The sequence below is a fragment of the Impatiens glandulifera genome, chromosome 1, assembly GCF_907164915.1.
Source record: "Impatiens glandulifera chromosome 1, dImpGla2.1, whole genome shotgun sequence".
Lineage (NCBI taxonomy): Eukaryota > Viridiplantae > Streptophyta > Magnoliopsida > Ericales > Balsaminaceae > Impatiens > Impatiens glandulifera.
In genome coordinates, this window is record NC_061862.1 from 14,855,918 (window position 1) to 14,881,845 (window position 25,928).

The 25,928-nt window shown below is 32.2% G+C and overlaps 1 pseudogene; it reads right to left on the reverse strand.

Moving 5' to 3' along the window:
* Nucleotides 1–9,246: 9,246 nt before the first annotated feature.
* On the reverse strand, nt 9,247–10,896 carry LOC124918915 (annotated as a pseudogene).
* Between the last annotated feature and the right edge of the window lie 15,032 nt (nt 10,897–25,928).

The following is a 25,928-nucleotide window of genomic DNA, read 5'->3' on the forward strand; positions in this document are numbered from 1 at the left end:
GAACTGACTTACCGAATCCCAAACCGACCTACCATACTCCAAACCGACTTCATCCAAATCCGGTTCTGCCTATCTCGTGTGTGTGCTGCTTCAACCTGAAATAAACCACTTCCGCACTTGAACTCGGTTCAAGGGTTTGTGACAGTTTGTGTAGTATTGAAACCCCAGTATTAATCTCTAACCGGATTAATCATCAACTTTGAGTGAAACGCGCTAACCGGCCAGACCCGGTCCGCCTAGCCGCGATCTAGATCCTATCAGGTATGATCCAAAATTTGTCAAAGAGCTAAAAGTATTATACCTGGTTTGTTACGACGTGTGAATGAAAAGATGCCGAAATTATAAAAGTGGAGGTTGCACTTGAAAAAATTAGATCAAGGACAATGGAAATTATATGTGGTAATTATTGTATTGTTAATCATATGTATTACTAGTTAGTTTAAAATATCTTGTTTGTAAGTGACTTATTATAAATATCTTGTTGTAAGTGACTTATTAATCTTTTTATTTAATGCAAATGATACAAATTAACTCAAATTATGGCAAATTACTATATATATTATGATGGTAAAATGAAGAATTATTGATAGTATTTGTTATGAAATTAGTAGTTAGTAATGGTTATTGAAAATTTGTTGAATTTATAGTTGTTTTTAAAGTAGGTTTTCTTGAATATTTAGGCTCAAATTTCTTGATTATTGGTTACGCTAATTTTCTTGATTATTTTATAGTTATTTTGAAGTTATCATTTGAAACCGAATTTGTTTTGAAGCTGATTTATTATAGCATAATTTGTTTTGAAGCATATTTATAAACAAATTTATAAACAGATTTTCTTGATTATGTCTGTAAACAAATATACAAGCAGATTTATAAGCAGGTTTTCTATATTATTTGAAGTCGAATTTGTTTTGAAACAGATTTTCTACTACTAATTAGGCTCCAACTTTATTAATACAATTCTAGTTACATCTTCTTCTTTAAGATTTTAACACAAATTGACATGAATGAATTGTACAAATATATAAATGTAACCATATCTACCTGACATTATAAATCACCCAAATTCATCAAAAATATATAAATATACACTAGAAAGCACCCAAATAAATAGGAACACGACCCTCTCGAAGTTGAGCCCGGATGAGAAAATAACAATAGAATTCTCGCCAAATGGAAGAGTGTTTTGCGACAACGGCACGACATGGTCTAGACATATTGGGATTGTGGTTCAGGAACCGACTGTAATATCACATTGTCTACTGCATTGGTCAGACTTGAGCTCCACCGACATAGAGCATCTTTAGAAGTCAATAACGGTAAGTGTTAATATCTTATTGTATTAACTTTCATTTTCTAATACATAATAATAATTAATCTCGTGTTTTTGCAGAATCGTTTTGAGGCAGTGCCGAAACATATTGAGTATTATCGGAACTATATAATGGAACATGTTAAGATGGTTTGAGATAGGTAACAATGTGATATCAACCGGAATCACGTTGAAGCTCGTGATGGGGATATATCAGCTATTAAAGTACACAAACCAAATGAATATACGGAAGATGATTGAAATTACATTTTGGATCGTCACTTTCTCCGAGACGATTTTTTGGTGAATCTTTAAATTCTAAATTTTTTACATCATCGTTTATAATATAATTAAGTATTAATTGATGTTTTCAAAAATAGGTAAGAAGTAAGAGGAATTCACAAAATAGGAAAAATCTTCGAATGACACATCATGCGGGGAGTGTGTCATTCTATCAAGTGGCAACAAAAATTGTAAATATATTTATTCAAGAGTCATTATAATATGTTAACTATATTTTGATAATTAACAATACTAACATTTAACTTAATAGGAGAGGACTACGGGTATAGCGTCATCACACATTAAGCTTTTCTACGAGACGCACAGTAAAAAAGAAACAAGTGACGACCCTACTCGTGTGGTGGATCCCCATATACAAGAAAAAATTGTAAGTGTATACTTCATATTTTACTTATTTATTTATTTATAATTAACTAATCAACTATTGTTTCTTTTTGTAGGATGTTATGCGTCAGACGCTCGAAAGAAATCCCGATATGTTCAATTATGAGCTGACCGAGAACGTTTTTGGACGACAAGGGCACGAGAGGGTCATTGGAATGGGAACCGACGTGAGGCCCACCCAGTTTAGAGGAGATTTGCGTGGTGGAAGACAATCTCAGTGGAGGGAGCAAGAGGTTGAGAAGTTGTGTACTGAATTATAAGAGGAGCCTTTGAAAAGAGAAGCACAAAAGGCTAAAAGAGAAGCACAAGAGGCACAAAGACAAATGCAAATTAAAATTGAAAGACAAGCTCTTGAGTCATAAAGACAAAGGGAAGAATTTCATAACCAGTTGGCGGCGTTTATGGCGAGATATCCTCCACTTCCACCTCTGGATCAATCTGGTATATGATGTTTTTTTATATCTTTAAATATTTTTTTTTTTTTTTTTTTTTTTTTGGGAAAACGACTTAGCGTCATTTCATTAAAAATTCCCAAAAACGGGAAAAAAAACCACGAGTTTAAGAGATCATTCTAGACAGGCCTAGAATGATTTTGAAGTCGTAACATTCTGAATAAAAGCTAAAAACGTAAATGAATTATCTGTTTACAATGCTTTTAATTCTAGTGAGTTTAAAAAAACGGTAAATTCCAGTTCCTACAGATATTCCAGTTCTGCTCCGTGCTTGGAATTCCTCTCCACGTTCCCGCGAGGGCGCTGCAATCCGATACAATATCTTTCCATAACTCGTCAATGCTCCTGCGGGTTCTGTCATATACCCTTGCATTCCGTTCTTGCCAAATGTTATACACCACTGCTCCAAAGCCGCACTTGAACACGCTTGTTGCAAATCTATTTCCCTTGGCTTTGAGTAGTGCCGCTTCTTTTGATTTCATTCCATTCGCTCGGGAAACTGATCAGCTCCAGGCTTTTATAGAATCTGTCCCAAAGCTCCGAAGCAATACAACAGCTCCCGAATAGGTGATCTATGGTTTCTTCATTTCCTATGCATAGAAGACAGCTCGCGTCCGGGATGCTCATATACTTACTGATACGATCACGTGTGTTGAGTCTTTCCCAGAAGGCGAGCCATAGGATGAACTGGTGTCGAGGGATAATCTTCGTTGACCATACAAGAGGAGCCCATTCTACTTTCTGCGCTTTTTCCCGGATTACCTCCCATATTTTCTTCAATACCAGCTTCCCATTGTCCTCAGCTTTCCATTCATGAATATCCGGTCTGTCGTGTAGTTGTATGTTACTTATATGATCAAGTATCCTCTTTCCTTCTGGAATTCTTCTCAAGAGCAAGTTCCAATTCCCGTATTTGATGTCTCTGATTTTCGCTTTTGCGCAGTCCCTTCTGATACGAGTATTTTGAAACTGCTCCTTGTCGATGATGGGCTGGTTTCAAACCAAGGGTCGTGCCAGAATAGAGTGCCTTTCCCGTCCCCTAGTCGGATGTCATAAAGATCTGCAATATCGCTTCTTAGTTTAAGAATCTTTTTAGAGACCAGCTCATACCTTCGTGAATTTTGCAGGTCCAGATGCTGGTTTCGTGTTTCATAAATCTCGTATGCACCCATTTGATCTGCAATATCGCTTCTTAGTTTAAGACTTTTTTAGAGTGTCTTTAAATACTTTTTAACTATGGGTTAATTGGGATTTTGGTTTATTAGATATTGTAATGTTGAATGAATTGAGATTTATGTTTGTTGGATAATTGTATTTTTGGATTATTGGGATTTTGGTATATGAAATTCGGTATATCTAATTTGTGTATTTGGTCTGAAATTGTTTGGTTTAAAATAGATAATATTCGGCTTATAAACGTTTTATTTATATAAAAAAAGAATATAACCGAGAGTATTTCAAAAGCCTTTGTTAATAATTAAAAGAGTATAACCGAGAGCATTTCAAATGCTTTCTATAATTATATAAAGAATTCTCCGAGAGTGTTAGCACTGCTCTTGGAATTAAAAAGAGTTATTTCCGAGGACTTTCACTATCTTCGGTTTTAATCTATCTCCGAGGACTTTAGATGCCCTCGTAAAGGCGCTTTTTTCTTTCTCTGACAACTTTATCACCGAGACATGCTGAGGGCGTTTATCACTCTCGGTGAGATCTTTTCACCGAAGATATAGAGCCTTTCTCTAAGAGATTCTGCCCTCCTAAATAACCACCTTTTACTAGTGCAAGTGTCTTGGATTTGAATTCATATAAGCTATTTGTGCATTCTGTAAAATCAATAAAATATGATAATTATATATTTGTTTCAATTTATTATTAAATATTTTTAAAGTAAGATTATGAATGTACCTAAAAATGTGGTGCTAATAAAACTTGTAAAGTTTGAGTTCCAGATATACTCAAACTATCAACGGAATCACCATGTGAATGCATATGAGTTATTAGCTAAAACAAAAAAAAAATATAGTTTGCAAAAATCTAATATTAAGCAAGTATGACAAAACAACTTGCCTTGGTGACTAGCTGGATTTTAAAATCAGGATGATGAATTACTGAATAAGTAAGATTACGAATATACCTGAGAATGTAGTGCTAATAGAATTTGTGAACCTTGAATGTTAGACATACTCAAACTATCAACAGAGTCATCAAGTGCGGATGAGTTATCAGCTAAAACAAAAAAAATAGTTTTGAAAACATTTGACACCAATTACAACAGCATAACTAAAATAATTCTAAATAGTATTCACCTGATGTTGATATTGTCCATCAGGCACACATGAAATAGACCTGGCTAGTGATGGTTGATTAATCTTCTTCAAAGGTTTCCTCTTTTATGAAATATTTTCTAGACCACCTTCTAATCTCTTGATTGAAACAAGTTTTTTTTTTTCTCTTTATAATCTCTTTTGCCATCGAAGGCCCTTCATCACCTACTATCTCCTATTTATTATTGAGAAAACTACATGCAGTTGGCTCAATAAATTGCAAATTCGCATCTACCACCTTACACAAACCCAAAAGACTATCTTTAACAATTTTATAAGTGTTTTTGCTCTCCGCTGCCTTGATACTCAACTGAACATACAACCCACACAGTTCTTTATATCGGATAAACTGAAGTATTTTAGGCTCCAAAGACTGTTCATCAACATTTGAATCTTTGACTCCAACATATCCAACCTTAACACCTCGTTTCCATCTTTTCAATACGTACTCATTGGGAATGTCATAGACATTGGTGATTGTATATATTTTCAAAACATGAGAATACAAGATTCCCGCAAACTAAAATTTTCTACAATCACACTCAACTCTTTCACATGATGGATGAAGTGTAACTATATGATGATATCCCTTGCCTCGAGGAATAACTTTATATTTTACCAATGAACCAACATCCTCAACACAAGTTTCGACGTTATAATCATGACATTTGAACCATTCGTCTTCAAACCACTTGAATACCTCGGGATTGTAAATCTTTCTTGCTTGTTTTAAAATTCCAATAGGATGTCGTAAACAAGGAACACTATGATTTGATTTGAAATCAGCTTTTAACTCCATATATCGACGATCTTCAAGAAGCCTTTCAAAATGATGAAAGAATACTGAAAATTTGTGCTTATAAGAGACATACTTTTTCACAAGGCTGTTCAAACTTTCAACTTTTTGGGTTGTAGTCATATCTGCAGAAAATATGTGTCGTCCATACACCAAAGCCCATTTCTCTGTGATCTGAAACATACGCTTCAACCAGTCATTATTTTCTAGTGAATACTTGTTCAACATCATGAACCATGCTTCAAAAAAGTCTTTCTCTTCATCGAATTCATGTACACATGTGGCAAAATCCTTAGCAAACTCTCTAAACTCATAAAAATACCACTTAAATGTATAGCGGCATTCTGATAAATATGCCAAATACACAATCGATGATGTGTTGTTGGCCATTTAGAAACTAAGGCATTTGCCATTGCTGCATCTTGATTTGTAAAAATTATTGTGGGTTTTCTCCCACCCATAGTCTCAACAAATGTATCGAACAACCATTCAAACGTCAACGAACTTTCATCATACAATAAAGCAACACCCAAAACTATTGATTGCTTATTGTGATTAATACCTACAAATAATGCAAGTGGACGACCCTCATTGTTCTTCCTATATGTTGTATCAAAACAAACAACATCTCCAAAATTATAATAATCAGCTTTTATTTTTGCATTAGATCAAAAAATATTTGTTATCAAATCATCCTCGTCAACTTGAAGAGCATAATAAAAGCTACTATCACTATATTGTTATTTTTGTAAATATTCTAAAACACCTCATGTGTCTCCAACCATCATACTTCTTGTTCTTTTCGAACGCAAGTAATTTCTGCAATCTTCAGGAATAAAATCTATAAACTGTTTCCCTCCCATTTGTCTTGCAATGAGATCATGAGATGCTTTTGGAGGGATTCTGACGTCACTTGGCATTTCAATCTATATTTTAGCTAAAGAAGATATTCTTCTATGACTTCTATGTAGGTGATTATGATGATTATGTTTGGACTTGAAAGATGATGATTATGATCTTTACAAATTGCACCACAATAAACACGCCACTTGTTCGGTTACAGATCTTCATTTTAGCTTCACAATCCAATCTTATTTCAGGCCGACTGTTATTCACATAAACTGATCATTTATATTTTTCCCTCTTACCTTGAGCACTACAACAAAAACCTCTATCCAATATTATACCTAAATTATCACTATGACTACGATATTTTCTTATGCCAAAACCTGCCCTCTTAGCATATGCCAAATAAAAGTCATACGCTTTTTCTCCAGTCTTAAACTCCATTCCTAATTGTGGTACAGAATCTTTTATGATAAATAAATCATTTTTATCCAAATCTATATCAAATAAAAAACAATATTATCATTCATACATTAAGGAAAAATCTCATTATTATAATCTAACCTTTGTTGATAACATTAACATCATTTTCTGTACGGTCTTCATTTTCTTCAAAATTTAAACATCGATAGCTCGTAGATTCACCTTCTATTATATTACTACAATCCTAAAAAAATACTTTATATTCATTTAGAACAGTTAAAAATGAATAATGTTTTGAACATGACTTGAACTCATTATTAGCATTAACAAAATTAATAAAAAAAAACTCTTTACAGTGGTAAGTTTATAGTCCTCACATTTATAATTAGTAAGTTTCTAGTCTGCCCAATATATAAATGTTATAAATATGATAATGCTTCACCAAATGAAGCTAACAATAAAAAATTGGAAACTGGTCGGTTATCACCAAACAAATGTAAAACAATGGAATAACCAGATTCTTTTTGGACAATAGTATTCAGAGTTCCTAATTTTAACCTATCAAATTTCGTCTAAAATGATAAATCCTAACTTTTTCTGAAAATAATATTTACCTGAACTCTGAAAACGTATTAAACCCAAAATATTTTAGGATTTCACATTCATTAACCTGGAAATCTTGAACTTCATGAGGCTTTGTTAGAGATTTTGAAAATTGAATCTTGGTCTTTTGATATCTCTGCTAGGATAGATCAAGAACAAAAGATGTTAATTGGGGCTAATGGGCTGATAGATCAAGAAGAGAGACACAAATAAAATAAAATAAAAAAGTAAAAAGGTAAAGTTAAAAGTAAAGTTAAAAGAAACAGAGTTAAAACTTTCACGTTAATAACAATGTCGACCTTAATAAAAACAATGTCGTTTTGAAGTTTTGGAACAGATTGGAACAAAACTTGGGACAAATGATCTGAGCTTTGCAATTGCATAGGAAAAAAAAAATTTTAGTATATAATATTATTAATTATATATATTATATATTATAAAATATCGTATAATATCATATTTCCGTATAATATGTTAATTTTTTCTCTCTTCATATTATATATAATATAATATTGCACTAATTTTTTCTTTATATATTGCAATTTGTAAACGTTTTATTATATTTTTAATAACATTTTTTTATCCTAAATATTAAATATTAAGCTCATTTTCTATCTATCCATATTGTAACCATTTTATATCATCTTCAAGTAAATAAAAATGGTGAAAAAAATCATATTTGAGGTTACATTTTAATACCTTTAAATTTATTTACATTGCTTAGGTCATTTGTACCCGCTTCCCTATCTTGTATCCCTAAAAATAATATAAAATAATAATATCCCTATTTTAGAGAATCAAAATATAAATTATTCTACATCAGTTTCCTTATTCTTATCCATATATTATTTAAATATTCATTAAAACAACCAACTTTTCAACCATCTCAACCATTTAATTACTTATTCATATATATTTAAATAATCATTGTTAACAATGAAAGAGAAAATGTATTATTTTATTATTTAGGGATGCTACAGTAATCTTTAAATATAAAGATTCACTGTTCATCATCCATAAAAAATTATAAGGATAGGAAATTTGATAAATCATTTTTTTTACAACTTTTATATTATTTATCTTCATAATAGAGATATAACACATTTTAAAGATTCTGCTACAAATGCCCTTAGGGATCGGTTTGAGCAATTTGAACGATACGAAGAACTCTTTAAATTTTTATTTAATGGAAAATTAAAAAATGTTAGTGAAGAAATTAGAAAATTTCGTGAAACACAACCAACAAATAGACATTGATGGTGATACATTATTTTAAAAGCTTAGTAATTTGAAGACAATGTTATCCATCCAGAGATAAAAAATTGACATCGTTAATGATATCAATTGAAAAAAAAAATATTGAGAATTTTGTCTCAAAAATTCAAATTTATTATGATATATTTTTCTTTTACAACTTATTATATTAATATTTTTAAATATTTTTTATACTTGTTAATATTGTTTTATATTTAATATGTTTTTGCCGGCCTGCACATGAGAGAAACTTAAGCTCCGTGAACATCTGAGGAAAATGGAGTAGTGAAACAGGGCGATTGTATGGTGAGGTCTTAGATTTTCACCTCTCTTTCAAAAGATTTGGTGGAGGTTTTTATCTATATCATAAAGTAGCAAAAAACCACAACAAGGTTTATTATATTATTACATAAAGCTTTTTTATTCAACATAACTCATCAGTCATCATGACTCCACAACTTTTCTTCTTCTCTCACTCAAAATCAAAAGCTTGATTGTTATTACATAAAAACATGTAAACATATATTATCGTAAACCCTAAACCCTAGTTCATGATCTGGTGGCGGATCCAGGTCCAAACACCTTCAAACCTTCCCTGTTGAACTTCAAGTTCCTAGCCTCTTCCCTGGAGATTCCATAAGAATTCATCAGCACATCCACGGGCAGTCCCCTGAAAACAGACAACCTCCCGGCTATGGGGCTAGTCATGGCATTGGCACTAGTCTTGAATGCGATCCATTCCAAGCCATCTTGGCTAGCCTTCTTAATGGAAGCAAAGTCTTGTGGCACCACCACGATCTGTCCTTCCTTAACCTGTTTCATCGAAAACTGTTCCCTTGCTACCCACAATCTGCATCCTCCCGCTCCCACGTAGTATATACACCATGCTGTGCGCGTTCACGTTCCAGTATGGAGCCAATATAGCATTCTGCAGGCATACAAAAATCAGTTAGCTGAATTGTAAAGAAAATGTACATTTTGTTAATTTTATGGATTTACATACGTACCCTGTAAAGAACACCTCTCTCGGCGCTGAGTTGGATCGTGTTGAGTGCGGGGAAATGGTGAGAGTTGAGGGTGGTGAGTCGTCCGCCACGTGGGTTGTACACGTCAGCGCGACGAGCACTGTCGATGTTCTGACTCAGCTTCATGGTACAAACGGTTTCTTCAAGACCGTTGTGTCTCCTCTCTCTCATTTCGGCTTCCTCTCCCTGGTAACTAGGGCATACAACTTCAAAGTTTTTCTCAACTCGGACGATATTGCCTCTGTTATCTTCATCTCCCTTTAGTTTCCTTGCTGTGTCAACATCCACGTTGAAAATGGCAGACAAGAATTTCTCGTCTATTCCCTTGAAAACGTTGCCGGCTTCTTTGGTCTGGGCTCCGTGGCGCTCTTCTCCTCTCGCCGCCGATGGGTTTCCGGCCAAGAAGAATTTCTGTTAATTAATTAATTAATTATCATTATTTTTAATTAATTAATTAACCTTTTAATTTGTCAAAACATAGAATTAATTAATTATAATTAATTAATTACTCTGATCTTGAGATCGAGCTGGTTGGCATCGTTGCTGAGATCGAGAAGCGAAATCAACTCAAGAGGGTTCTCGCCGTTGTTGAAGGCCCATGTTGTCATTCCGGGAAAGACAGACAAAACATCACCTTGTCGGATTTCTCTAACCTTCTGGTGGCGGTCGGGAAAACCGGATTCTTGACTGGATTCGAATGTCTCAGCGCAGCCTGGAATGACAGCCCCTTGGATACCTTTGCCTGTTAATTCATTCATCGTAACATTTATTTATTATACATACATACATACATACATACAATTTATGCTTAATTAATTAATTATATAATAATACAATTTATAATACCTCGAATGACGTAAGAGATTTGAGGGGCATTTGTGTAGGATGGCAAGAGAAGTCCACGTGGCTGGATGGTGTAGCGGATGGCTACAAAACCTGCACATAGGAACTCTTCATTTTCTAGGTCCCAGATTTCGGTCTCTCCGGCTTCGGCAGAGAACCTGCGGTTGGGCTCGCGGGCGCTGATGCGGTCTATGTCGCAGCTGGTTCTTGCCTGGAGCCTGTGTCTTTGGGCACCGCCTAAGGCCTGCCATTGATTCTGATGAGGGCTGAACTGGGCGGTGCAGCCATGGAAGAGGACCATAAGGAACAGACCTAGAGAGAGGAAAGCCATTTTTGTTTACTAGCTAAGGTTGATGAGATGATGATGATGGGTAATGCTTATTTATAGTTGAAACAGGATAATTTTATATTCGACACGTAAATTATTGCACTTGACACATTAATTGCATGCAACATGCATGTTTTATATATATCCTTTATATGAATTACACATCAATTGAGAATGTGGCGATAATTTGATGCAACGCATGTAATTGTACTCATTCTTTTGGGACCAGCTGACAAATTAACATGTGTTAGTTTCTAGTGTACCGTAGCCATGCATTTAGTTGTTTGTTCATCAGGCATCGATCTGAGGACAAAAAGAACTGCGGGGAATCGTTTCCTGCACCGAATTCATTATTTAATATTTGGATTCATTCGTCTTTCATTCAATTCTATTATTTCTCTATTTTATTTGAACCTAATTAAATATATTGTTCTAACACTAGTAGTTAATTATGTTTAGGAAATTTAAGATGTCCGATTGCATGGATTGGTTTTAAGTGGATGAATTCGAATTTAAGGTTAGTTCGATGCTATCAGTACATATAATGAATGTATTAATTAAGAAAATTCCACATGTAAAAAAGAAAAAAATTAATAAATAAGGGAGGTAATGCTTCACTTTTTTATATATGAGTCACTTTATGAATGTGATACCGATAGTGTTTGTCAGTACTGGTAGCATCAAATTAATCCGGATCTAGCTAGCAAAGACCGTGATAGTGGGCACTCGGTCCGCTTCTTTTTGTCATTAAGTTAGCTAGATTTGCTTTTACGTGAAAAACCAATTATTAATTAAAAAAATCTTATGTAAAAGAGAATATTACATGGACTCTATTCTTACTAAATAAAAAACAAAGTGATAAAATTATGGAATAATTAAATTAACAAAATTAAGTTGGATAAGTAGTATAAATTTATTTTAATTTTGAGTTGCATGAGGGATGATGTTTGTATGAATTACGGATCAATTGAGAATGTGGCAATGATTTTTCTGCGACGCATGCAATTGTACTTTTGTTAACAAGTGTTAGATTGTAGTATAGTCATGCATTGAGTTGTTTGTTCATAACCTGATTGAGAACAAAAAGAGCTGCGAGGAATCGTTTCCTGCACCATATTCATTATTTATTATTTGGTTCGTTCGTCTTGCATTAAATTCTATTATCTCTATTTTATTTAAACTGTAATTAAATATGTTGTTCTAACACTAATTTAGTTTAGGAAAAGGATGTCAGATTGAATTTATTGTTGAGTTATAACATTTAAACTTATAATATACATTAAAAGTTAATTAGGGTTTATTGATTTGTGTTTGTGTTTTAATAAATAACCATAGTTATTTATGTTTTATTATTTGGATGTTACCCTATAAATAAATTATTATTAAGAGTTTACATTAATAATATAAAATTCTAGAAAGATAAAGTGTAAGGTAAAAACTCTGTATTTTTTTTATAATGAAATTTGGTGGTGGCTGAAGTGGAAGTAACTCATTTGAGTGAACCACTATAAATTTGTGTTCTTTTTTGTTCTTTTTTCTTGCGTTTTATAAATCGTTTCACGCATGTCAGATTTGGGGGATCCAAATCCTAACAATTAGTATCAGAGCTGCTATGCTAGATCATAGCATTGAAAACGATGGCAAGCGAGAACAATATCAGAAATGGGATTGGAAGATTTAATGGAACTAATTATGCGTTCTGAAGGATGCAATTTAAAGATGATCTTACGAAAAGAAGCTTAATGTTCTTTTAAGTGAGAAACTAGAGAAGATGGATGAAATTGAATGGAAACTCCTTGATAGACATGTTTTGGGAGTTGTCTGATTGACGCTATCCAATATTGTTGCTCACAACGTAGCAAAGGAGAAGACCACCATGAGTCTAATCAAAGCTCTCTCTGATATGTACGTATGAGAAACCATCTACTAATAACAATGTATATTTAATGAAAAACTATTTAATTTTAAAATGGTTGATGATACTTTTGTCACTACTCATTTGAATGAATTTAATACAATTGTGAATAAACTGCTATTTGTTGAGATTGATTTTTGGGACGGAGTTAGTGCCCTGATTTTGTTAGCGTTTCTACCAAATAGCTGAGAACCTATGAGGACAACAATTAGTAACTCTATTGGAAATTATAAATTGAAATTTATTGAAGTTAAAGATCGAATTTTTGCTGAAGAGGTTTATAAAATTGATTCTAGTGAAACGTTCAAAGGTTTTTACTTTGAATGTTGAAAACAGGGACAAGGGTAATGATATAAATTTTAAGCGAGGTAAGAGCAGATTTATGTCGAGAAATAGGATGAGTTAGTCCAAATATAGGCGGACATTTGATTGCTGAAATTGTGGTAAACATGGTCATTTAAAGAGGAACTGCAAAGCACCGAAGAGAAACGATGATCAAAAAAATGATGTAGCTAGCGTAGTTATAGAAAATGACATTTATGCATTGCTTCTGTCAGTTGATAGCCTAATAAACTCATGGGTTTTGGACTCGGGAGCAGTTCTGTTTGAAAAAAATTAATAAGGTGAGACACATCTCAAGTTTAATGCGCAATATGATTTATGTTACACAACTTGATGACGAAGGTCACAGTTTCAGTTGTGGCAATGGTGCATGAAAGGTGACTAAATGAGAAATAAGTGTTGTTTGAGGTCACAAAACTGAAATATTATACACGAATTCAACATGTAAATACACTGTTGCTGATGTTATTGATGACTCAAAGAACATTGAGTTATAGGCATTACAGGTTAGGCCATATGAGCAAAAAAATGGATGAAAATTCTTTTGAAGAATGGGCAGATTTAAGAACTGAAGTTTATTGAACAATAGTTATGTAAAAACTGCATTCTTGAAAAACAAAAACGTGTGAGTCTCTTAAAAACTTGGAAGAAGCTCAAGAAAAGAAATGATAATATTGGTACACACTAATGTGTGGGGACTTGCACTTATTTTTCTATTGACAGATCATACTAGTACATGACGTTTATAAATGATTCAACAAGAAAAGTATGAGTTTATTTTATGAACCACAAGTCTGAAGGATTTGTTATTTTAAAGAAGTGGAAGACTTTGGTTGAAAATGAAACAAATGAGAATGTTAAGTGCTTAAGATCTATCAACGGAGGTGAATACGTCAATTCTGATTTCAGAGAGTATTGTGTTGTGAATGAGAACAATATGGTGAAGATTGTTCCTCAAACGCCTCAAGAGAATGGAGTAATTGAATGGATGAATTGAACATTGAACGAGCGTGCTATAAGCATAAAATTGTATGCAAGGCTTCCTAAAAGTTTCTAAGCAAAAGCTATCAACATCGTTGCCTTCTTAATAAACAAATGACTATTTATTCCTCTTGAATTTAGAATTCCTAAAGAAGCTTGTATCAATAAAAAGGTAAATCTTTCTTATTTTAAAATGTTTGGTTGTTTATCATATGATCATATTAATGAATGTGATAGGAGAAAACTTGAGCCAAAGTCTAATAAATGTTTTTTTCACTGTTATGGTGATATCGAGTTTGATTATCATTTCTGGAATAATCAAAATCAGAAGATCATTCGTATCAGAAACGTTATCTTCAATGAATAAGTTCTCTAAAAAGATTGTGTTGGAAAGACATCGGATGATGATTCTAAATTGGAAGAGACTAGTACGGTCTATTTGAGAGATTTTTCAGCTAAATATATATCGATTGTTGAAGAAAATCAATGTATTGTTGAAGATTACATCGTTGAGAACGTGACCCTAGAGGCAAATCAGAAAGCACTGAATATACAGTTGAGAAGTTTGTCAATAAATTGAAACCAAGCGAGAGGTAGTCCACATCTTTGAACTATATCTTGTTGACATATAGAGACAAATACTATGAGGAAGAAATATAATATGATGAATTAGTTAAGTAGGAGTCAGCGATGAAAAATGATATAGAATTTTGGGAGCTCACTAAGCTACCAAAGGGAAATAAAACACTTCACAACAAATGTATCTTCAAGATTAAAGAAGAACATGATTAAATCATGAGGTACACGACAATGTTGGTTGTGAAATGATTTCAACAGAAATAAGGTATTGATTGTAATGAGATCCTCTCTCTAGTGGTCAAATTAATGACAATCAGAACTATTTTGAGTTTACTTGTGAAAGAAGACCTTCATCTTCAATAAATGGATGTCAAACTGATTTTCTTCACGGTGATTTGGATGAAGAGATTTATATGTGACAACCACAAAGCTTTTAAATCAAAGGAAAATATGAGCTTATGTGTAAGATTCAGAAGAGTTTGTATGGTTTGAAACAGGTTCAAAGGCAATGGTACAAGAAGTTCGATAACTTCATGAAAAATAACAATTTTTTAAGGTGTGAAACTGATCATTGTTGCTATATCAAGAGGTTTGATAAATAGTACATTATACTACTCAAGCTAGAGCAAGCTTGCATTAAATTAACAAGCTAAAGAAATAGTTGTCTGAGAAGTTTGCAATGAAAGATTTAGGTGCTGCAAAACAAATCATTAGGTTGAGAATTTTCAGGGATGAAGAAGTTCTCAAGCTGTCACAAGAAGAATATGTGAATAAAGTTTTTAGCATATTCAACTTGTACGATGCAAAATTATTTACTACCCTCTTAGCTAGTCACTTCGGACTATCTAAAGATCATCCGCCTTCAACAATGGATGAGAACAATTACATGGCCACAATTCCGTATGTTTCTACCATTGGTTGTATTATGTATGTGATGATTTGCACACAACCAGACATAACATATTCAATGTGAGTTGTTAGCAGATTTATGAACAACCCGAGAAGACAACATTGGGAATTAATATAGTGGATACTACAATATTTAAGAGGAAATATGGGTCTTACTTTGTGTTTTCAAAAGTCTAATATGAGTTTGGAAGTATATATATATACATACATATATATATATACACGTATACATACGTATACATACATATATATATATATATATACGTATACATACATATACGTATACATACATATATATATACATATACATACATATATATATACATATACATACATATATATATACATATACATACATATATATATATACATATACATATATATACATATACATATATATACATATATATATATATATATACATATATATATATATATATGCTGAAAATAGTGGTGATGTTGATAGTAGGAAGAGCACAACATTGTACATTTATACTCTAGGAGGTAATACAATTAGTTGAGTTTCAAAACTATAGGAGATTGTTGCTCTTTCTAATTGTGAGGCAGGGTATGTTACTATGATAGAGGTTACTAAAGAGATGATGTAGTTGCAACCATTTTTTGCGAGAATTAGGTAAGTCTACGAGGAAAGTATATTGCGATGTGATAGTAAGAATGTCATTCATTTGGCAAAGAATCCAGTTTATCATGGCTGCACAAAGCATATACATGTTCGTTATTATTTTATCCGATCAGCTTTAGTAAATGAAGTGTTAGCTCTTGAGAAAATTCCCAGGAGTGAGAATCCAAACTAAGACAAACGAGAAACTAAAGTTGTGTGTAACTTCAGTTGGTTTTCTTTGTTAAGACACCGGATAGAAAGCCGCTACCGATCGAGTTAAGATGAAATTAGTCTCTAAATGGGAGATTGTTGAAGTCTACACTTATAATAAATTTTAAAAGTTAATTATAGTTTATTGGGTTTCTGTTTGAGTTTGGGCTTGTGCCTGACAAAGAGTTATTTAATTTTTATTACCAGAATGTTTATCATATAAATATGTTATTGTTAAGGGTTTAGATTGATAAAATAAAATTCTAAAGAGAAAAAGGGTGAGACAAAACTTTGTATTCATTCTTTTTTTTCATAGTGAAATTTGTTGGCGGTTGAAGTGGACGTAACTCATTTGAGTGAATTATTATAAATATGTATTTTTTTTCCTTACTTTTTATAGATCGTTTTCAAATCAGATTTAGGGAATCTAAATACTAATATTTATTAGTATTTAGTTGATGAGGTCAACTCTAGCCAGCAAGGACCGTGATGGTGGGCACCGGGTCCGCTTATTTTGTTATTAGGTTAGCTAGATTTGCTTCTACATTAAATTTGGGTCTGGAAATCAATTGTTAATCAATTTTAGAAAACACTTTTAATTTGGAGTGTTTTTCAATTTGAATTTATAACCTTCGTTGTAATACTATCCAATCAACATATCCGTTATACTGTCAGGACTTAGGTGGGTTTTAGTCTTTGTAAAAAATTTAAGGTAAAAATTGATATGATTCACTATTTTTTTTATTTAATTTAATAAATTATTTCTCTAATTTAATAAAGAAGAAACAAAACTCACAATTATTCATTGTTTTATCAATTTTTTTTTCTTAAGCTCGCACTAAATGTTTTTCAACTCAACACTAACTTTAAATCTTGGATTCGTCCCTATTAACATTATCTGAATATTAACATTATTTGAATCATTATCTAAATATTAACATTATCTGAATCGAAAAACATTTGATTTGTCGAACTTAGTCTTTTGATATAATAAAATTTATATATTAGGGTCGGATTTATGATTTTTTTCTAAATTTTGGTCTCAATATTTTTTTTCTTAAAACTTAACCAAAGTACTAATCCTACCTTCAAAATATTAATTTTGTGATGACAAAAATCTATAAAGTTTGTGAAAGATTTTTTATTATTTTTGGAATTGTTGATTGTTACCTACGTTAAACAATTTTATTATTAATTTTTAATTATTATTATATTTATTTAGTATAAAAGGTTATTTTTAATAAAAATTATTTATAAGAAAGGAAATTTGAGAAAAAAAAAAGTAATTAGTTGAAAAAAAAATTATTTAAATTTACCAAACATCCTACTAGCATATTGATAAAATATTATACATTTTTTGAAACAACTCTGACACTTGAATTGTGGAGCAGAACCCGTTTCTGAATGCATTTTTTCCGAAAACTATTTTTAATTTATAAATTTGGTTAATATTTATATTAATTTTATTATATTTATTTAATTAATAATTAATAATTAATTATAATTGAATAATATAGTAAAAGTTAAGATTTGATATTTGATATTTTTATTATTAATTAGTTTTAAAAAAAATAGTATATATTAAAAATAAAAAAATATCGTTTATGTTTAAGTATAACGATAAAGTATAATATACCAATAAAAAAAATTAGAAAAAACAGTTAAATGTATCATTTTAGATTTTACCATAATTTGAAAATATTTAATTATAAATAATGGTTATCCTAATATAATATATGTGAATATTATTAATAGTTTTTTTATGTATAATTTATGATAATGATATATAAATTTTTTTTTTAAACATATAAATTTTAATAAATCAATATATAATTAATAGTATATTATTTAAAGATATTTAATTATAAAATTATATAAAATATTTTAAGTTTTTTCTAAATTATCTAAAACAAATGAAGAATAAAAGATTAAAATAATTATAATGAACAATTAAAAAATTGTGGAGTAAACTTTAAATTTTTTGTTTGAAATAATATATATATATATATATATATATATTTTTAATTTAATTAATAAATATATATGAAAAATTTTCTAATGATTTAATAAAATTATAACAATTTTTAAATAAATTATAAAACTAATTAGACAAAACAATGAAACATATAAATAAAATCAAACATAATTTAAAATTATTATTAATTATTTTTAAAGAGACGTCAGTTGGAATTGAGCTGGCCCAACCACTCCAACCCCATTTAAATAGGAAGTGTTTTCAAATAATTTCCCATTTGGATGCATAAATGTGTTAGAGGCATTGTAATCGTTCCCGACATTAATCCGATATTTTGGAAAACTAAACTTCGGTTCAACCTGTTCAAAAACTGACTTTACAACTTTGTCATTAGTTTGAAGAAATATTTAGAGCTAATTCAGGTTGTCCATCAAATTGAAACACAAATCTGGAATTTGACTTCGCTTGGACTCTCAAATTCAACATGGTTTTAGAACCTTTCTTTAATCGATGTAAAAGACAATAAGGTCTCAAGTCTCAACATTAAAAACCCAAGGGTACCAAAACGGAACCCAAAAACTTCTTCGTACAAAACCCTCCACGAGATGTATAAACCTCAACCTTCAAACAACATGATTTCGATATCAACCATTTATCCATATGAGATTGGCTTAAAGTGAAACCGGCGGCGGCGACCAGAGAATGAAAATATCGTTTATAGGGAGGGACAAGGGCGAATCCAGGATTTTTTTTCACTAGGCTAAAGATTATATATTAATACACTGTTACGAAAAGGGTAAGCTAATGGGTAAACTCAACCCGTATTACCTAACTTATACTTAACCCAAATTAAATTTACTAAACTCATAATTCAACCCATATTATTCACTAATTGGTTTGGGTATGAATTGAGTTAGATATGGAATGAATAACTCAAACTAATTTTGTATTTTTTATGTTTTTCCGTTTAACACTTATTTAATTCGTTTAACATATTTTTGATATATTAAATATGATTTTTTTAACTCATTTAAAAATTTTGATCCATTATTATCATTCAACACGTTTTTGACTCGTTTAACATATTTTGACTAATTTAATACTTTTTTAGCCCGTTTAGGCTTGTCGAATTCTATTTAAGATTTTTTGAGTTAAGATTGTGGTGGTTTATTTTTTTTATATAAATTTAACTTTATGTATGTTTGATTGTATAAACATGAGAATTTATAATGTTACTATCACTCCATGATTTATATTTTTCATACTCGCACTCAAATTGGACTATAAAATGTTCACATAAATAAATTCAAATCCATTTTGTTTGTATTTTTTTAGTTGATCACATTATGTCGTTTATTTAAACAAGACCAAATAAGTATTTTTATCATCCATCAGTGTCTGGATGATGCTGCTTTTAAGAAAGTAGCAAAGGCCTCAACGTCGAAGGAGGCATGGGAAATTCTAGAAAATTTCCACAAAGGAGTTGTTAATGTAAAAAAGGTGTGACTTCAGATCTTATGGGGAGAATTTGAAGCTCTTCATCAAGAATCATTGGAGTCTGTTTCAGACTATTTCACGCGGATCTTATCTATCATCAACTACATGAAGAGAAATGGAAAAAGAATAGAAGACGTTCGAGTAATAAAAAAAAATTTGTTCTCTACTTCAAAGAGTTGATGATGTAGTGGTTGCAATCGAAGAGAACAGAGATATAGAGAAACTCTCAATTGACAAATTAAATAGATCGTTACGGGTACACACGAGGAACGGATTAACAAACACAAAAAATATTCTTTGGAGTAAGCCCTTCAAGTCAAGCATTCGTTTGGAGAAAAGGGGAGCGTAGTTCATCAAGGCCACGGTTGAGGTCGAGGTTATTCTCGTGATGGTGGTCGAGGACGTGGCAGAAATCCAGACGCTGAAAAAGAAAATGATGAAAAGCCTTAAGGAAATGCAATAGGAAGAGAAAGAGAAAGAGGACGCGGACAAGGACAAGGAAGTGATAAATACGAGAAGGAATACGAAAATTCGTGCGTTGAGTGCTATAATTATCACAAATTGGGTCATTATGTTCGTGATTGCTGGTATGTCGAAGATGAGAAAGTAGAAGTCAATCTGACAGAAGAGAAAGAAATAGAGGAGTCGACGTTGTTGTTGGTACTAAATCAAGAAGTTATTGGAGGAGAAAGTCAATGGTATCTTGACAATGGTGCGAGTAACCACATGTGTGGCGACAAGTCAAAATTCGTTGAGATTGAGAAAAAAGAAGCCAGAAATATCACGTTCGGAGATGTTTCGAAAATTCAAATTGAAGGAAAAAATACTATTTTGATTTGGTTGAAGGATGGTAGACACATATTTATTTTCAATGTCTATTATGTCCCTAAATTAAAAGATAATATTTTAAGTTTAGGGCAACTCATGGAAAAAGGCTACTAAATTTTAATGAAGAATCGTGATCTTTGGGTACGAGACGGAAGTGTTAACCTAATTGCGAAGGTGACAATGTTAAAGAATATAATGTTTTCGCTCCCTATTCAAACCGAAGGGCCAAATCGCTTGCAAGTGTCTGTGATGGATCCAGCGTGGTGTTAGCACATGAGGATGGGACATCTAAATTTTGGTGGCCTAAAAATGATGCCCGAAAAGAAAATGGTGAAGGGAATGACTTTGATAAATCATCCAGATTAAATTTATGAAGTGTGTCTTTTAGGAAAACATACTAGAGAAAGTTTTCCGAAGGAAACAACGTCAAGAGCAACAAAGCTGCTCGAATTAATTCATGTCGATGTGTGTGGACCAATCAAATCATTGTCTTATGGTTAAAGTAATTATATATTACTTTTCATCGACGATTTTAGCCGGAAGACTTGTGGTTTATTTCTTGAAAGAAAATCCAAGACTTTTGATACTTTTAAGAATTTCAAAACTTTGGTGGAGAAAAAGTCTGGCTATATGATTAGGGCGTTGAGAACCGATAGGGGTGGAGAATTTACTTCTGATGCCTTTAATTCAGTGAAGAAAATGGCATTAGGCGTTTCTTCACAACTCCAAGATTTCCATAGCAAAATGGAGTGACTGGAAGGAAGAATCGATTTATCCTCAACATGTCTTAGAACATTATAAAACATAAGAAGATGCCAAAAGAATTTTGGGTAGAAGTATTGGCTTGTGCAGTGTATCTCCTTCATAGTTGTTTGACCAAAAGTGTGAAAAATCTAACACCAATTGAAGCTTGGAGCGGAAAGAAGCCAGATGTATCTCACCTAAGGATTTTTGGGAGTATTGCCTACAAACATGTGTCGAAGCAAGAGAGAAACAAATTTGATGATAGAAGCGCGAAGTTTGTGTTCATCGGCTTTGACGGAAAATCATAAGGGTATAAGCTCTATAATCTTGTCAACGAAAAGATGGTTGTGAGTCGTGATGTGAAGTTCGATGAAGATGCTTCTTAGAGTTGGGAAGTTAATGAAGATTCCGTCAACAAATTATTCCCATTCTTCGATGAGGACAATCAAGGAGAAAAAACATGATAGCCTGCAGTTCCTACGACAACACCAAACATATGTTCTAGTGCATCTTCATCAAGTGGAAGCCCTAATGAAGGATCACGAAGGATGAAAACTATCTAAAAACTTTACGAAAATACAGAGACAATGAATGATGTCTTTATGTTCTGTCTTTTAGCTGAAATAACGCCTTTGAGTTTTGAAGAGGCTAACAAAGAGAAGAAATGAGACAAGCTATGGAAGAGGAAATTTGAGTCATTAAAAGAAACAATACATGTGAACTCACTTCTCTTCATGTGTGTCAGAAGTTCATTGGTGTCAAGTAGATATTCAAATTGAAAAAGAATACCAAAAGTGTTGTCGAAAAATATAAAGCGAGATTAGTCGTCAAAAAGCATGCAGAATGACACGAAGTGAACTATGATGAAGTATTTGCTCTAATTGCTCGTCTAGAATAATCAAATTTTTTGTTTCACTAACGGCACAAAGAAATTGGAAAATATTCCAATTGAATGTCAAGTTATCATTTCTTAACGGTTTCCTTGAGGAGGAAGTTTTTGTGGAGCAACCAAAAGGCTATGTGATGAAAGGACAAGAAGGAAATGTATTAAAGTTGAAGAGGGCTTTGTATGGTCTCGAACAAGTGCCTTTTGCCTCTACATAGATGATCTTATTTTCACTTGAAATAATTCAAGTCTCTTTGAAGATTTCAAGAATGATATGGCCCGAGAATTTGAGATGAAAAATATTGGTTTGATGTCATTTTATCTCGAATTAGAAGTGCGTCAATAGGATGATGGAACTTTTGTTGGGCAACAATCATGTGTGAAGAAAGTTCTGGATAGATTCAATATGTCGAATAGCAAACCAATTGCTACTCCTATGAAGGTTGGATCTAAATTGAGTAAGAACGAAAAAGGAGAAAAAGTGGATCCAACATTGTTCAAAAGTCTCGTTGGATGTCTAAGATATTTGACATGTACTTGGCCAAATATTCTTTTTAATGTGGGAATTATTAGTCGATTCATGGAGGTTCCCACGACGGAGCACATGAAGGCGGCAAAGAGGATATTGAGATATTTGAAACGTACTATTAATTTTGGACTATTTTATTCATCAACCAAGGAATTTCAACTTGTTGGATATTCCGATAGTGATTTTTCCAGAGATATAGATGATCAGAATAGCACAACTGAATTTGTGTTTTGTATTGGGTCTAATGTAATCTCATGGAGTTCGAAGAAATAAACGATAGTCTCGCTATCATCTTGTGAAACTAAATATGTCGCGACGACAACATGCATTTTTCACGCAATCTCTCTAAGAAGAATGTTGAAGGAGATGGGTTTGTTAGAGAATGAATCAACCATAATTTTTGTCGACAACAAGTCTACTCAAGCTCTAGTAAGGAATCATGTTTTTCATGATCGAAGTAAACACATCAATACACGATATCACTTCATCCGAGAAAGTATTACAAAAAAAGAGATTAGACTTGAATATGTAAAATATGTACGTTGATCAAATTGCAGATATTTTTACAAAGCATCTTGGAATGGAAGTTGAAAATTGCCGATATTTAATGATCAAATTAGACGTTATTATATTTTTTTAATAGGTGTATTAATTAGAATTAAAAGTCTAATTAATATTAGACATTATTATCTTTTTTTAATAGGGGTCTTAATTAACCTTAATTCTGGCCATTTAAGAATTTTTTTTTCTAGTATAAATAGAGTATCTGTATTTGTAGAAAAAAATATGAATTGAAATAAGACCTCTTTCTCTTTCTTTTTAATCCTATATTGAGTTTGTGAGTGAATATGCTAATTGGCTACTAACGTTTCCAACAAAGTTACCACAACTGTATTAACTCCTAACAATCACTTTCATGTTATTTTTGATGGACCTCAACATTCTTATGGAAACATCAAAGACTCAATCCTTGTATTGGATCCATTACCCACACTCTACATAGTGTTCACTATGCTTCTCAATGTACAGAAAAAGAATCATAAACATTGAGAATGCTGATTACAACACTACAATATATGTAAAGAGATGAGATGAAGGATCCACAAAATGTTTCATATTTTTAGATCAAAGACAAGGGGTAACTAATAGGGGGAAGAACAACAAGAATATAACATGTTCACACAGTAGAATGAAGGGACATTTGAAAGAGTAGCTAGTGGTTCAAACTATTATGCTACCCTGAATGGTAGACAAATCCAAAGAAGAAGACTGAAATTCATTATGCTAACACATTCTCGGTTGATGAAGGAGGCACAATTGAAATCAGCAAAGAAGACTACAAGACCATTCAACATCTCATCAAACATATGTTAGGATAAAATAACAATGAAGCTGGACTTTGCAGCAGGTAAGTGTCATAACTCATATGGTTATAATATTTTTGAGCTTAGTTTGAGCATGAATTTTATAGATTATGGAAAACATTTATGACTAATAGACTCAAGATATAATAGTTTTTGTATTCACTTACAACTTTATAAAATTTTTTATCACAACATTATTATTTTGAATGCAAGATTAGTACTTAGGTTAAGTTCCAAGAAAAAAATATTTTAATACCAAAATTAAGAAAAAAAAACATTTATCTGATTCTAATATATAAAATTTATCGTATCAAAACACTACGTTCAGAAAATCGAATGTTTTTCGATTAAGATGATGTTGACAGAGATAAATCTAGAATTTAGAGTTTGTGTGAACTTACAAATATTTAGTGTATACAAAAAAAAAATAAAGAGAAAATGATTGATATAACGAATAAAAAGAATGTGGATTTTGATTCTTCTTTTTGAAATTATAAAAATAAATATTAAATTAAATTTAAAAAGTTAGATATTTAAAAGAAACCTAACCTCGCCTCGTGGTGTGGCTTGAGATCCAGACTAAAATTCAGACTTACCTGTAAACGATAGATGAGGAGAGGTGGGCGACCGACGTCAGGGCGACGACCAATCTCGGTCGAAGAGGATTTGACTGCAACCATTCCTCACACAGCAACACGCGATCCAGAGGACGCACCGCAATCTGCTTATGAATGATCTAATCAGGGATTCTGCGGCACTATCGTCGTGTCGTTCGTGGAGATTGTGTAGTTTGTGTCGATCGTGACGTCGATTGTGCAGTATTGACTGTATCGCTCGTGTCGCGGCAGTTATAACAATGCGCGATTAGTACGATTGAAATCCTAGTTGTGCTTGTGAAAAGGGATTCCACGGCACTGTCGATCATGTCGTTCGTAAAGATCATGTCGTTCGTGCCGATCGTGTCGTTCGTAAAGATCCTGTCGATCGTGCCGATCGTGTTGATCATGCCAATCGTGTTTCAATCAACGAACAACAATTTCTTGATTTTCCAGAGATTCGATTGAATTTCTGATTTGTTATTATTGCTGGATAGAATGATGTGCACGTTCTTGGAGAAGAATTTCAAGACTCTGTCGTCGAAAATTTCGTCGGAAAATTCTCACCGGAAATCTCCTGAGTTGCGCTTCTTGTGGAATGTTAGGATTTTGTACGTGTTAAGTATGTTAAAAATATGAAAACGTGTTAACATATCAAATAGATAAATAATAGAATTTAATGAAAGACAGATGAATCCAAATATTAAATAATGAATTTGGTGCAGGAAACGATTCCCCACAATTCTTTTTGTCCTCAGATCGATGCATGATGAACAAACAACTCAATGCATGGCTACGGTACACTAGAAACTAACACATGTTAATTTGTCAGCTGGTCCCAAAAGAATGAGTACAATTACATGCGTTGCATCAAATTATCGCCACATTCTCAATTGATGTGTAATTCATATAAAGGATATATATAAAACATGCATGTTGCATGCAATTAATGTGTCAAGTGCAATAATTTACGTGTCGAATATAAAATTATCCTGTTTCAACTATAAATAAGCATTACCCATCATCATCATCTCATCAACCTTAGCTAGTAAACAAAA